Genomic DNA, 14453 nt, shown 5'->3' on the forward strand with positions numbered 1-14453 from the left:
GATGTAATGCTGAAGACCTCAAACTCCAGCAGCTTCTCTTTCAGACTATTGCGTCGTGCTACAAATAAAAATTAACATGCTTTCGCATAGTCGCGGCTCCCAAAACGGACATTATACGATGTACAGAAACACACATTTCTGTTTTCGCGCCAAATCAATTCCCGGGAGTGGTACTTTTACGTCCGCATACTTCGCACCGTCTTAAATTATATCTCATTTACACGGTAATGTTTAGTATACTTCTACTGTGATAACAAGCATCGTTTATCGTTGGATTGTTGTAAGAAAACATTAAAAATGAGTGAAGCAGCTTCTCCAAAGAAAATCGCACCCAAGAAGAAACCTGCTGCAAAGAAGACAGCTGATCACCCTAAATATGTGGACATGATCAAGGCTGCTATCGCTACCCTAAAGGAACGCGGTGGTTCATCTCGCCAAGCTATTACAAAATATATTCATGCAAATTACAAAGTTGCTGAAAACTCAGATCATCATCTGAAAATGGCTCTTAAACGAGGAGTAACATCAGGCGATTTGATTCAAACTAAAGGCACTGGTGCTTCTGGATCATTCAAGCTAGGTCAGGTAAAAAAAGAAAAACCTAAGAAAAAGGCCGCAGCAAAAAAGCCAACGGCAAAGAAGCCTACTGCAAAGAAAAGTACACCAAAAAAGAAGCCAGCAAAGAAGAGCACGCCAAAGAAAGCAGCAAAGAAGCCTGCCACAAAGAAAGCCTCGGCTAAGAAACCAGCAGCTAAGAAACCCACAAAGAAGCCTGTTGCTAAAAAACCTGCAGCAAAGAAGGTCAAAAAGACTCCCAAAAAGGCAGCAAAGAAGACCGCAAAAAAATAATTTGTGTGTATCTGGCTATTACATTAACAAACGGCTATTTTTATAGCCACACATTTACAAAAAAACATTATCTTGGTACAAAGTTAAACTTGTTTAAGTCACTTAAACAGTTAAAAAAGAGTAATTTTAAGATTAGATTCCCTAAGTTTAAGTATTTTCGTTTTTAAATTTCTTATTTTCTTGCTTTTACTTTTCTTGCCCTTCATATTTTTAACATTGTCAAACTTTATGTAGCATAAAATTTTTATGTAGCATAAAATTTAAACAGAAAGCAGAACAAAGTTTGATATAAAAAGCTAGCCGTAATATTTTTTATGGATGTGTGGCTATAAAAATAGCCGTTTTTTGTTTGGTAAGATGCTTAGGCACGTTCCCCACGAATTCTTCTTGCCAACTGGATGTCTTTAGGCATGATTGTAACTCGTTTTGCGTGAATGGCACACAAGTTAGTATCCTCGAACAAGCCAACAAGGTACGCTTCAGAAGCCTCTTGCAGAGCCATAACGGCTGTGCTCTGGAATCGCAGATCTGTTTTGAAGTCCTGAGCAATTTCTCGCACAAGACGCTGGAAAGGCAACTTGCGGATCAAGAGCTCGGTTGACTTCTGGTATCTTCTGATTTCTCTGAGAGCAACTGTACCAGGTCTGTAACGATGTGGTTTTTTCACTCCTCCAGTAGCTGGTGCGCTTTTCCTCGCAGCTTTAGTGGCGAGTTGTTTTCGTGGAGCCTTTCCTCCAGTAGATTTACGTGCAGTTTGCTTTGTACGAGCCATATTTTAAGAAGTCGATGTAGTACGGATACACAAGACGGTCTAAAATGCACTATCGCGCCAAAGTTTTATTTCTCATATTGATTGACAGCTAAGGTTCAAAACAAACCATTTGATTGGTGCTAAGAAAGTAATTTCTGATTGGCTGCATAATGACATTACGCTCATTACTTTAACATTTTTATAAAATCTGTGTTTTTTGGCTACGGGAAAACGGCTGTATCTTCTGATACACAAAAGCTTTTGACTTTTTTTTTTTTTAGTAAGTAGCAGAAGGTTTGGCGAATTCCAACGATGCCAAATTTATTGCCTTACTGAAACATTAAGACCACGAATTTTTAAAAAAACTACAGTTTTACTTAAAAAAATGTACAAAATGTTCGGAACATTTTGTAATGACGCAACTCTATTGGTTAATTAGGGTGTTTCCACGAGCAGTAGGTAATTTTATGGCCTCTTTTTAAAGCTGTCTGAATTCTGTTAACTCAAACGTTGTTTTTGTACTCGTTCTGTACGCAACTATATCAATATGTCTGGACGCGGAAAAGGAGGTAAAGGATTGGGAAAAGGAGGTGCTAAACGTCACCGAAAAATTCTTCGTGATAACATTCAGGGAATCACAAAACCTGCTATTCGACGTCTTGCTCGACGAGGTGGTGTCAAACGTATCTCTGGCCTTATCTATGAGGAAACCAGAGGTGTACTGAAGGTTTTCTTAGAGAATGTTATTCGTGATGCTGTAACCTACACAGAGCACGCTAAACGCAAGACCGTTACCGCTATGGATGTTGTTTATGCCTTAAAACGTCAAGGAAGAACTCTTTACGGATTCGGAGGTTAAGCGTTGTCATTGCTCAACAAAAACGGCTATTTTTATAGCCACAAATCTTTTAAAACATTACTTTGTGCACGCTTCCAAATTACACAATGTGTAAAGTCTTGTCACAGTTACATTTATTGCTATACGATACTATGTCATATATGACACAAAAAAAATTTAGAAATACTTTGTAGGGTTAATTTGCCTGGGAGTGTTTCCGTGAAAAGCTGGGTTAAGTTAAATGTAAGCAATAACATGGATCAATGTACTTGTCTTTTCTGCAAGTACAGCTAATAATACGTATGAAAAGTGAAGCTAATCCACACACACACATGGGGAAGTATTTTAAATGTAGGCTAGTGTTCTTAAGCACATTATTTAGAAGTTTTATTAACTTCGGTTAACTTGTAGTGACGCCAAGTAAATGTTTTTTTAAAGATGTGTGGTCTTAAAAAAGACCGTTTGTGTTTGGTAGACGTTGGTTTACTTGCTGCTTGTGTATTTTGTGACGGCTTTTGTTCCTTCACTGACTGCGTGTTTTGCAAGTTCTCCAGGCAAGAGAAGACATACTGCGGTTTGAATTTCACGAGAAGAGATGGTCGACTTTTTGTTTTGAAGAGCCAAACGCGAAGCTTCGGAAGCAATGCGCTCAAAGATGTCGTTGACAAATGAGTTCATGATGCTCATAGCTTTGCTTGAAACTCCGACATCTGGGTGAACTTGTTTCAAAACATTGTAGATGTAAATAGCATAACTTTCCTTTCTCTTTCTCTTGCGTTTCTTTTCACCAGTTCCACCAATCTTTCCTCCTTTTTTGCCGGCTCTTTTTTCACCTTTCTTGGCTACTTTAGGTGCCTGTTTTCCTCCTTTAGCTGCTGCGTCAGACATGGTTAAAAATTTTTGCTACTTAACTTGTAAATAAGCATTAAACTGCAAGTCAAAACTTTTTGTTTATAAGTAAAAAAATCGGATCGAATTCGATCCGAAAACGCCGATACGCAATTTAATTGGTTAAAAAAAAAATCTTTTGTTTAATACTTAATTATGATTGGTTAAAAAAACATGATTTCGATCCTATTTTTATGATGAAAAAACGAGTAAAGTTTATTTCGTTAACACTTACGTTAAATATTCGTACGTTTTTGTATTAACTTACAAATCAAATCGCAGTTATGTCTGGACGTGGAAAAGGTGGAAAAGCTAAGGCTAAAGCCAAGACAAGATCCTCAAGAGCTGGACTTCAATTTCCAGTCGGTAGAGTGCATAGATTCCTTCGTAGAGGGCACTATGCTAACCGAATTGGATCTGGAGCACCAGTTTACTTAGCAGCCGTCTTGGAATATTTATCTGCTGAGATATTGGAGTTGGCTGGTAACGCAGCAAGAGACAACAAAAAAGCTAGGATTATTCCAAGACATTTACAATTGGCTGTTCGTAATGATGAAGAATTAAACAAACTTTTGAGCGGTGTAACCATTGCAGCTGGTGGTGTTTTGCCAAACATTCAAGCTGTCTTACTCCCAAAGAAGAACGACAAAGGACAGAAGAAGTAAACCGCTACACTCAGAAAACAACGGCTATTTTTATAGCCACACATCTTTAAAAAAACATTGTTTTTTTCACAAAACTATAACCTTAAAGTCTAATAGATAATCCATGCATACGCCTTGTCCTAAGTAACTCAAAGAAATTAAATAAAAAAATTTGATCACAACGTCAAAATAAATTGCACGTATTTGCCCCTACTAATGTCTACGGCCATACCACGATGAACACACCCGTTCTCGTCTGATCACGGAAGTTAAGCATCGTCGGGCCGGGATAGTACTTGGATGGGGGACCGCCTGGGAACTCCCGGTGTCGTAGGCTTTTCATTTTCATTTGTTGCCTTTTCATTTCAATGGTGCTGTGATATATTTCTTGTTATAACAATTAAGGAACGTGGCGGTTGTTGAAAGTGTTTCCTATGACATTTTCCTACGACATTTTCAGGTGATAGTACGAGAAAAAAGAGCTTTCAAATGCATACAAACTCGATCTATTGCCGATCATCCAATAACCCTGACGGAATGGCAAATAAAATAAAATTCCGCCGCCTTCCGAGGACTTATATCGCAATCACGTTTCGTAACAGCCAAGCGAGGTTTTACCTTAGCGTTTAAGTCACCACCGACATTTGGCCGCGCAACTTTTCTAAGCTCATTCATTTTGACTTAAGGAGGGGGCGAGCGCGGACGCAGGCCCCCACTACCAGAAATTGTACGGTCGAGTTACTGACGTTTGCAGTAATCGCAGAGGTCAGCCCAAGCGTAGTGCAATGCAAGAGCCTCACTCTGGAAGAAAACCCTCATTGATCAGTCTTTACTTCCCCGTCAGGTAAGTATGAGTTGGAACTGCACCGTAGCATGAGGGTACCCTTCAAAGTTTGTTAATGCTTGTGGCTTGAGTGTGTTATAAACTGCCGTGTCGCGGGGCATAGGCTGTATTCTCCCCCAGTGTACGCGTTTTGTTCCCGCCGTAGACTATGCAGAGTGCCGTCGGAAAGAGGACTGCTATTATTCTTTTATTGCTTATGTGGGCCGCCATCGGTAATAGTGCAACACCAAGGCAACCCGTGGTCACGGCGTGAATGAATCCACCTCCATGACCCAAGGCCAAAAATCAGATTAATATACTGACCATTCAGAGAATGGCCTACCAGATATTAAACTGATAAGAACAGATACTACACTTGATCTTTTTTTTTTTTTTTTTTTTTTTTTTATTAGCAAGGGTAAATTACCCGAGCTCTGGATATATGATATATACACTCCGTCCAAAAATAAAATATATGTACAAGTATGGACGTATAAGCCGATAGAAGTCGGGCACCAACTTGGCCGTATGAATTAGGGCGCCGGTTTGGCTGGAGTCCGACCCCGGACGGTTGCTTAAAAAAGTTCGGTTGTTTACATTTTTTGAGCTGAAAATCTATTGTTCTCTGAACCAATGAGGTTGGAGAACGTAGGTTTCTAGAATATTCTGGAAGGGCGTTTCATAATGGTGTGTAAGCAGTTGCGAAATGTGCTATTGCGAAATGTGAACTGGTTTAGACTTTCTAGAGCAGGTAAGAAACCTCGTATACTCAGCATTTTTGACCTTTACTGGTGGGGTAGCCTTCCTAGAGGGTTGGTGTTGGGTGGAGCGTTTTTCTATTGCGAAATATAGATTTGAGCATGAAAAAAAGGGGTAGGACTCTGCCATAGGGGTAGATCGTCTAGGGGATGTCTGGCACTAAAATAGTATCCAAGAAGTACTGATAAGAGCAGTCTAGGACTGAAAATAAGAGTTTCCTGTGATCGTATAATGTTAAAAAGCTAGGTATCAGAATGCTTGACACTTTTCCTTTTTAAGAACGAAAGCAAAAAGCTATGAGCTAGCTAGGTCAGCACTCAGAGAGAGCCTCGTACGTTCAAACTTACATACATACTCCTATATATATATATATATATACAAACATACACATACACACACATACGTGATTCTTAGTAGATAAACATTAAAATTTGTATGTTTAGTTCTTGTAGGAAGAACATGTATATATTTAAAACGTTCTTATATAATCGTTATAAAACCCTGGGAAGGGTAGCTAGGTTTAAAATATAATTCGTAAAAAGTTTTTATAACTGTATGATATAAAATACTGTTTGAGGTTCAGTATATATATAATTATATACATACACACGTATAAAATAACGTTGTTATAAAATGCATACTACACTTAGCCAAATTGGATTCTCAGTTTTCCTTTTAAAAATAAGCTAGGGTATTTTGCTTGAAACTGTGCTTGGCGTCGTTGTAAAGTTTTTATGCTGTATCTGTTATGTATTAAAACAGCCAGTTTTTGTTTAAAGATAGGTAAACTTGGAGTTAATTTGTTTTCGGTTACAATTTTCATTCTGTTGAAGAATACTACCTCGTAGAGTAAATTAATTATTTCTTGGCCTAGTTTTAATTTCCTCTTATATCCACAAACGTGGAAGCCAAGAAAAAACAGGGCTAGCTCGTTTGGGAAGGGAGGTTCAGTTGGGTAGAGTTTGTCCAAGAACTTGAGTATTGGTTTTATGATATTTTGAGTATCAGGGCAGAAGTAAAACCAGTGTTCGTGTGTTTCAGCCAGACCCTTATCACAACGTAGACACTGAGAGTTTATGTTTTTGTTTACAGAGGAAATTTTTAATAGTGTGGGGTGTCCAAATTGTAGGAGTCTCCACCTAATGTCAAAAACTTTATTGTTGATATTAAAATTGTAAATTGTTGTAAAGGTTTTTTTCCATAGCTTTTCAGTGAGTTTTATGTTATATAGGGTTTCCCACCGTTTATGTTTGGATGGGTTGTTATATTGCCTTTGTTTTTCAATAAGAATTTGGTATAATTCCTGTGAGGAAAAGGTTGTTAGTTCTGTTAAGATACCTTTCGTATTTTGTAATTTAGGGATGTACTGTTCATGTGGAATGGTTTGACTTTGTGTTTTTATCATTTGTCTCCACGAGACAGGGATACAGTTAAGTAATTTTTGATATTCTTCGTGGGGGAAATGGGACTCTACAATATCTTCTATCTGGTTGTGTGTTAAAAATCCGGGTGTTGTTACTTTACAGATGTCAGCAATTATGCTGATTTTTTTAACTGCCCATTTAAATGGTACTAAAAACATTTTTAGATTAGGATTTGTTGGGTGAGGGTGTGTTATATGTGGATTGAAAAAAAGAGGTTCGTTTAACATGGCTTCTAAATTGGAGGGTGAGGGTCTATTGTTGTTAGTAAGGTCTCTCCAGGCTTTTAGAATATTTTTATAGAATTGTGGTATTCCCAGTGGAGGTCCCACAAAAGTGAGGAAGGTTTCTTTCCCCTGTCACTTTTTCTGTACTGAGATAGAAAGTGTTCAAAAGGCTCTTTCCATGGTCCAGTATCTTTATGGTCGTAAAGACGACAGATCCATTTGAGTAGGAGAGATTGCACTTTTAGGTGGGGGTTAAGGATTCCTAGGCCCCCTTGTAAGATAGGGAGTTGTGTGGTGGCTCTTTTAACAGTAATTTTTTTGTTATTCCATAGGAAATCATATATTATTGTGGTAATATTGTTTAGGAATTGTGTAGGGGTTGGGATGGCCTGGGCTAAATACCAGAGTTTACTAAGGAGGATGTGATTAATGATTACTTTTTTACCTTTTAGAGAGAGGTGGAGATTACTCCACAAGTACAAGGTACTTGTAATTTTTCTTTCACATCTTCCCCAATTTTCCTCGTATGTGTTGGTATCAGGATTACCAAAGGTAATGCCCAGAATTTTCATTGATGAAGATTTCCACTTAAAGCCCAAGGGCTGGGTTGTGGAGTGTTGGTAGCTTCCCAACCAGAGACCTTCACATTTGTCTCTGTTGATAATTGCCCCAGAGGCTCCTTCAAATAAATTTAGGATCACAGCTAGGCGCTGTAGAGATTTTTTTCCTAACAAAAAGAAGTGAGTGTCGTCAGCATATTGTGATAATTTATGCTCTGTTTTGTTTATGGTAATGCCTTTTAAATTTTTGTCTAGAGTCGCATATGATGCTATGACTTCCATAAAGATGTCATACAAGGGGCCAGACAAAGAGTCTCCTTGTCTTACCCCACGTGTTGGTCGTATGACATCAGATAGGTAGCCGTTGACGAGGCACCGAGCTGTGATTTCATTATATAGAAGACGAATCAAGCTAATAAAGTTCGATCGAAATCCGAGTCGTTTCATTATGGATATTAAAAAGTCGATGTCTACTCTGTCGAATGCTTTCGATTGGTCGATTGTCACTATACTGGCTGGCAGTCTGTTGTCGCTTGCGTATTGTATTATGTCGCGCGTTATTGATAAATTCTGAAAAATTGTTCTGCCTGGAATATAAGATGTTTGTGTATTTGATATGATATGTGGGAGGACCTTGGTCATTCTGTTGCACACTGCCTTAGAAAGGATTTTGTAGTCAACGTTTAGTAGGGTTATAGGTCGCCAGTTATGTAGGTCATTTCTGTCGCCTTTTTTGTGGATTAGACAAAGTATCCCTTCCCTTTGTGTGGGTGGTAGCACCTTTGATTTTACACTTTCTAGAAATACTTCGTGGAGACTACTTTTAAATATTTCCCAAAAAAATAGGTAGAATTCGACAGTAAAACCGTCACCTCCTGGGGATTTATTTTTACTCATGGCCTTCAGTGCATCAGTGAGTTCTTCCAATGTAATATCCTGTTCTAAGGTAGACTGTAGGTTTTCGGGTACCCTGGGGTGGAGACTGTGCAAAAGCTGGTCTTGGTCAGTCCCGTTTGTTTCCTGTTTCGTATAGAGTGAGGTGTAAAATTCTGTTATTACTTGTGTAATGTCAGTGTTGGTTTTAGCGGTTGTGCCATCTCTTCGCTTTAGGGAGGAGAAAACTCTCTCACCACCCCGACTTTTTTCCAAGTTAAAAAAGAAAGGTGTACATTTTTCACCACTTAATTCCCAGTCCATTTTGCAGCGTATTTTGGCTGCCTGGGATTCTTTAGTATTGATGGATTGTAGGGTTGTTTTTAGGTTATTGATTTGTTTCTCGTTAAGGTTTGGCTTATTTAAATAGTTACGTAGGGATTTTTTTAGATGTTTTTTTTGCCTCTTTTTGTTTTTACTGACATCCGAGGCATATCGGATTGTCAGTTTTTTAAGATAGCTTTTTCCTTCTTCCCACCATTCTTTAACTGTGGGAAAATTAGGTTTTTGGTGTTGCCAGTTCTCCCACCAGAGTGGCACGGTATTTTTATATGTGTCGTCGTTCAGTAGGTCCTTATTAAAGTGCCAGTATCCGGGGCCTCGGTCGAGGTTGCCCAGCCTTAGTTTTAATTTCACGAGATTATAGTGGTCAGTCATGACTGTGGGGTTATGTTTAATATAGGTGACCTGTGCTCTATGTTGTTTTGTGAGATACAGTCGATCTATCCTTGTGCGCGTTTTGTAACGAGAAAGGAGTGTAAATTCATTTTCATGTGGGTTAAGAACCCGCCAGGTATCCTCAACTTGTAATTTTGCTAGAAGACGCTGTAAGGCAGGCCTAGATCGACAATTGTATGTAGGGTCGTCGTGTTCCCGGTCTTCTGGGTGTGTTGTCATGTTAAAGTCACCGCCAAGACAAATAATTTCCGTTTTACTTGGTACTGGGAGGGTTTTTGATAAAAGGTTGAAAAAAAGTTTACGCTCATCTTGTTTAGCGTGTGTTCCTCCAGAAGGTGCGTAGATATTAATTAAAAAGAACTTTTTTTCTTTGAACGCGCCGCGCACTAAGACCCAGCGGCCACCGTCATCAGCAGTAGTGTCTACTTTGAACTCCTTAGGAAGGAGTGTGGCTACTCCGCCTGAGTTGTTAGTTGAAGGCGAGTAAATTACAGAGCCTGGCCATGTTTTTTTAAGTTTACTTATATTGGAATTATCGAGATGTGTTTCCTGTAAGAAAAAGAAGGTTGCTTTTTCCTCGAAAAGGTGGTTTAAAATTGTACCACACCTGAGAGGGGACTTAAGCCCGTTGACATTTGTGCTGACAATAGTGACCGCCATTTGTATATATATAAATAAATAACGTAGAATATATAGCTTTTACCGGTTACGTGTGGATCCCTGTCCTCGCCGTGGCATTGGTTTTCTAACAGGCTTTTCGACCGGTGGGGGTTCGTCTGGTGGTGATGTTGCCTGCTCCGCCTCCACCCTCGTGTCTTTATTTACAAGTTCGGTCTCACCGATGGCTCGTTCTGGTGAGTCAATACGGGGTTTCGTAACTCCGACTACAGGTCGTACCGGGCGTTTCTGCTTCGGAGGCTCGTTCTTTTTATTCTGTTTTTTTGGTGAAGGGGTGGTGTCCGGTGTTTTACTTGGAGTTACATCTTCCGCCACAGCGTCTTGTGGTTCGATGTCTTGAGGTGTCGGGTTTTTTGTGGGTGGCCCTTCATCAATGACTAAGTTGTTGTCGTCGTCAGAGAGTTGGTATATCTGGTCCTCTCTGGGGTCCTCCTCGGGTGGACAACCCTCACGCTCCGAATGTCGTGTCTCGCAGGATGCACAGTGCATCCTCTTCCCCTTGAAGAAAAGAGTATATCGTCGACCATCGACGATCATTACGTGGGGTAGATCCTCCACATGGATTCTGGGTATAAAGCGTATCAACCTCCTGCCATCTTTTACGTGTCGACTGAAAGGGTACGTACCATATGTGATATTTTGTACCTGCCCGTATTCAGACAGGTTTTGTGCTATTTCGGCGTTAGTGACTGTGACGTCGACTTTGACCGTGATCAGTATGCTGTCTCTGACTCTAGGGATAGCGTGTACTGGCCGCTCCTCTGTGCCAAAGTTAAGGGTTTGAATCATTTCGATGTTGGTTTCTGGTGAGAATGTGGCGAGCCATACTCCAGACGGAGCTTGAACGAGTTGCTGCAAGGAGTATTTTCCGGAGCGTTCCTCCACTCTGTTGACAATCGATTTTGCCTGGTTTATGTATTCCCCAGGTGGCATGTTGATTGTGCATGTTCTTTTGTTGATGAGTTGTTTATGACATTCCGTCGTTGACTTCTTCGTAGCTGCCGCGAAGGACATTTTGCGATTTTTCTTTTCTGTTGAGAAATGTAGATATTCCAGGTAATCCAAATATAAAAATTCCTGGAGCCAAAGTACAAGTAAATAATACCAAAAATCTCTTCTACCAATATCAAGTTGTTCACAAGATACTACACTTGATCTTAGCCATTAGGCCGAGAAGCGATAAAGAACAAGCGTTGCCATGATAGGCATCGTCCACACACCGTAACTGCTTGTGGAGCATGTCACGTTACTGTAAAGCTTACAACTGTCACCGCGTACGGATGGACGGCGACATAGTAAAAATCACGGCTGTTGATTTAGCCGTAGGATGGAGAGCGACTGTAGCGAGTGGATGGTAACTTACATGAATGCTAACAAAGGCGACGATACTAAGTGCGTGATATTACTTTCCAATATGACTGCGTACATTCCGTTTATCAACGCATTACGCCAGAACGTGCGCGCGCGTTACACAGTAGACCATGCAGCCGAAATGCGACAGTGCGACCCTGCCAGGAGTCGAACCTGGAATCCCCTGATTCGTAGTCAGATGCCTTATCCATTGGGCCACAGGGCGATGCTTATGACTTCGCCCCATCGTTATTTTGGCTTGCGCATTCGTTTTACTTACGACAGAATTCTTCGTGTTTGTAGCCATGAAAGAAAGGGACTTCTGTGAGTGAATTTTTTTACTGTGGTCTAATAAAAAAGTCGAAACGCAGTGCCCAATATATGAATTGCTCCTAATAGCCGGAAACAGGCCGTGTCGATGATGTAGGCCGACATACGCAACGCAAACCAAAGAACGCTTTATGAAAATCCTAACACGGGCGCGGAAGAAGCCCAAATTAACAGAGTAGATGTAATGCTGAAGACCTCAAACTCCAGCAGCTTCTCTTTCAGACTATTGCGTCGTGCTACAAATAAAAATTAACATGCTTTCGCATAGTCGCGGCTCCCAAAACGGACATTATACGATGTACAGAAACACACATTTCTGTTTTCGCGCCAAATCAATTCCCGGGAGTGGTACTTTTACGTCCGCATACTTCGCACCGTCTTAAATTATATCTCATTTACACGGTAATGTTTAGTATACTTCTACTGTGATAACAAGCATCGTTTATCGTTGGATTGTTGTAAGAAAACATTAAAAATGAGTGAAGCAGCTTCTCCAAAGAAAATCGCACCCAAGAAGAAACCTGCTGCAAAGAAGACAGCTGATCACCCTAAATATGTGGACATGATCAAGGCTGCTATCGCTACCCTAAAGGAACGCGGTGGTTCATCTCGCCAAGCTATTACAAAATATATTCATGCAAATTACAAAGTTGCTGAAAACTCAGATCATCATCTGAAAATGGCTCTTAAACGAGGAGTAACATCAGGCGATTTGATTCAAACTAAAGGCACTGGTGCTTCTGGATCATTCAAGCTAGGTCAGGTAAAAAAAGAAAAACCTAAGAAAAAGGCCGCAGCAAAAAAGCCAACGGCAAAGAAGCCTACTGCAAAGAAAAGTACACCAAAAAAGAAGCCAGCAAAGAAGAGCACGCCAAAGAAAGCAGCAAAGAAGCCTGCCACAAAGAAAGCCTCGGCTAAGAAACCAGCAGCTAAGAAACCCACAAAGAAGCCTGTTGCTAAAAAACCTGCAGCAAAGAAGGTCAAAAAGACTCCCAAAAAGGCAGCAAAGAAGACCGCAAAAAAATAATTTGTGTGTATCTGGCTATTACATTAACAAACGGCTATTTTTATAGCCACACATTTACAAAAAAACATTATCTTGGTACAAAGTTAAACTTGTTTAAGTCACTTAAACAGTTAAAAAAGAGTAATTTTAAGATTAGATTCCCTAAGTTTAAGTATTTTCGTTTTTAAATTTCTTATTTTCTTGCTTTTACTTTTCTTGCCCTTCATATTTTTAACATTGTCAAACTTTATGTAGCATAAAATTTTTATGTAGCATAAAATTTAAACAGAAAGCAGAACAAAGTTTGATATAAAAAGCTAGCCGTAATATTTTTTATGGATGTGTGGCTATAAAAATAGCCGTTTTTTGTTTGGTAAGATGCTTAGGCACGTTCCCCACGAATTCTTCTTGCCAACTGGATGTCTTTAGGCATGATTGTAACTCGTTTTGCGTGAATGGCACACAAGTTAGTATCCTCGAACAAGCCAACAAGGTACGCTTCAGAAGCCTCTTGCAGAGCCATAACGGCTGTGCTCTGGAATCGCAGATCTGTTTTGAAGTCCTGAGCAATTTCTCGCACAAGACGCTGGAAAGGCAACTTGCGGATCAAGAGCTCGGTTGACTTCTGGTATCTTCTGATTTCTCTGAGAGCAACTGTACCAGGTCTGTAACGATGTGGTTTTTTCACTCCTCCAGTAGCTGGTGCGCTTTTCCTCGCAGCTTTAGTGGCGAGTTGTTTTCGTGGAGCCTTTCCTCCAGTAGATTTACGTGCAGTTTGCTTTGTACGAGCCATATTTTAAGAAGTCGATGTAGTACGGATACACAAGACGGTCTAAAATGCACTATCGCGCCAAAGTTTTATTTCTCATATTGATTGACAGCTAAGGTTCAAAACAAACCATTTGATTGGTGCTAAGAAAGTAATTTCTGATTGGCTGCATAATGACATTACGCTCATTACTTTAACATTTTTATAAAATCTGTGTTTTTTGGCTACGGGAAAACGGCTGTATCTTCTGATACACAAAAGCTTTTGACTTTTTTTTTTTTTAGTAAGTAGCAGAAGGTTTGGCGAATTCCAACGATGCCAAATTTATTGCCTTACTGAAACATTAAGACCACGAATTTTTAAAAAAACTACAGTTTTACTTAAAAAAATGTACAAAATGTTCGGAACATTTTGTAATGACGCAACTCTATTGGTTAATTAGGGTGTTTCCACGAGCAGTAGGTAATTTTATGGCCTCTTTTTAAAGCTGTCTGAATTCTGTTAACTCAAACGTTGTTTTTGTACTCGTTCTGTACGCAACTATATCAATATGTCTGGACGCGGAAAAGGAGGTAAAGGATTGGGAAAAGGAGGTGCTAAACGTCACCGAAAAATTCTTCGTGATAACATTCAGGGAATCACAAAACCTGCTATTCGACGTCTTGCTCGACGAGGTGGTGTCAAACGTATCTCTGGCCTTATCTATGAGGAAACCAGAGGTGTACTGAAGGTTTTCTTAGAGAATGTTATTCGTGATGCTGTAACCTACACAGAGCACGCTAAACGCAAGACCGTTACCGCTATGGATGTTGTTTATGCCTTAAAACGTCAAGGAAGAACTCTTTACGGATTCGGAGGTTAAGCGTTGTCATTGCTCAACAAAAACGGCTATTTTTATAGCCACAAATCTTTTAAAACATTACTTTGTGCACGCTTCCAAATTACACAA

At 39.8% G+C, this 14453-nt stretch overlaps 2 non-coding genes and 2 pseudogenes across 2 annotated transcripts; 1 reads left to right on the forward strand and 3 right to left on the reverse strand.

The window, feature by feature from the left end:
• The first annotated feature begins 4188 nt into the window (after nucleotides 1-4188).
• On the forward strand, nucleotides 4189-4307 carry LOC130660594 (5S ribosomal RNA). The gene has a single exon (XR_008987792.1). It is a non-coding gene; the product is annotated as a 5S ribosomal RNA (ribosomal RNA).
• A 350-nt stretch (nucleotides 4308-4657) lies between these two features.
• LOC130659713 (U1 spliceosomal RNA) lies at nucleotides 4658-4822 on the reverse strand. The gene has a single exon (XR_008986917.1). It is a non-coding gene; the product is annotated as a U1 spliceosomal RNA (small nuclear RNA).
• Nucleotides 4823-5007: 185 nt separating this feature from the next.
• On the reverse strand, nucleotides 5008-5215 carry LOC130661527 (U2 spliceosomal RNA; annotated as a pseudogene).
• A 5878-nt stretch (nucleotides 5216-11093) lies between these two features.
• On the reverse strand, nucleotides 11094-11230 carry LOC130661536 (U2 spliceosomal RNA; annotated as a pseudogene).
• Nucleotides 11231-14453: the final 3223 nt, after the last annotated feature.

Source organism: Hydractinia symbiolongicarpus, chromosome 9 (genome assembly GCF_029227915.1).
Source record: "Hydractinia symbiolongicarpus strain clone_291-10 chromosome 9, HSymV2.1, whole genome shotgun sequence".
NCBI lineage: Eukaryota > Metazoa > Cnidaria > Hydrozoa > Anthoathecata > Hydractiniidae > Hydractinia > Hydractinia symbiolongicarpus.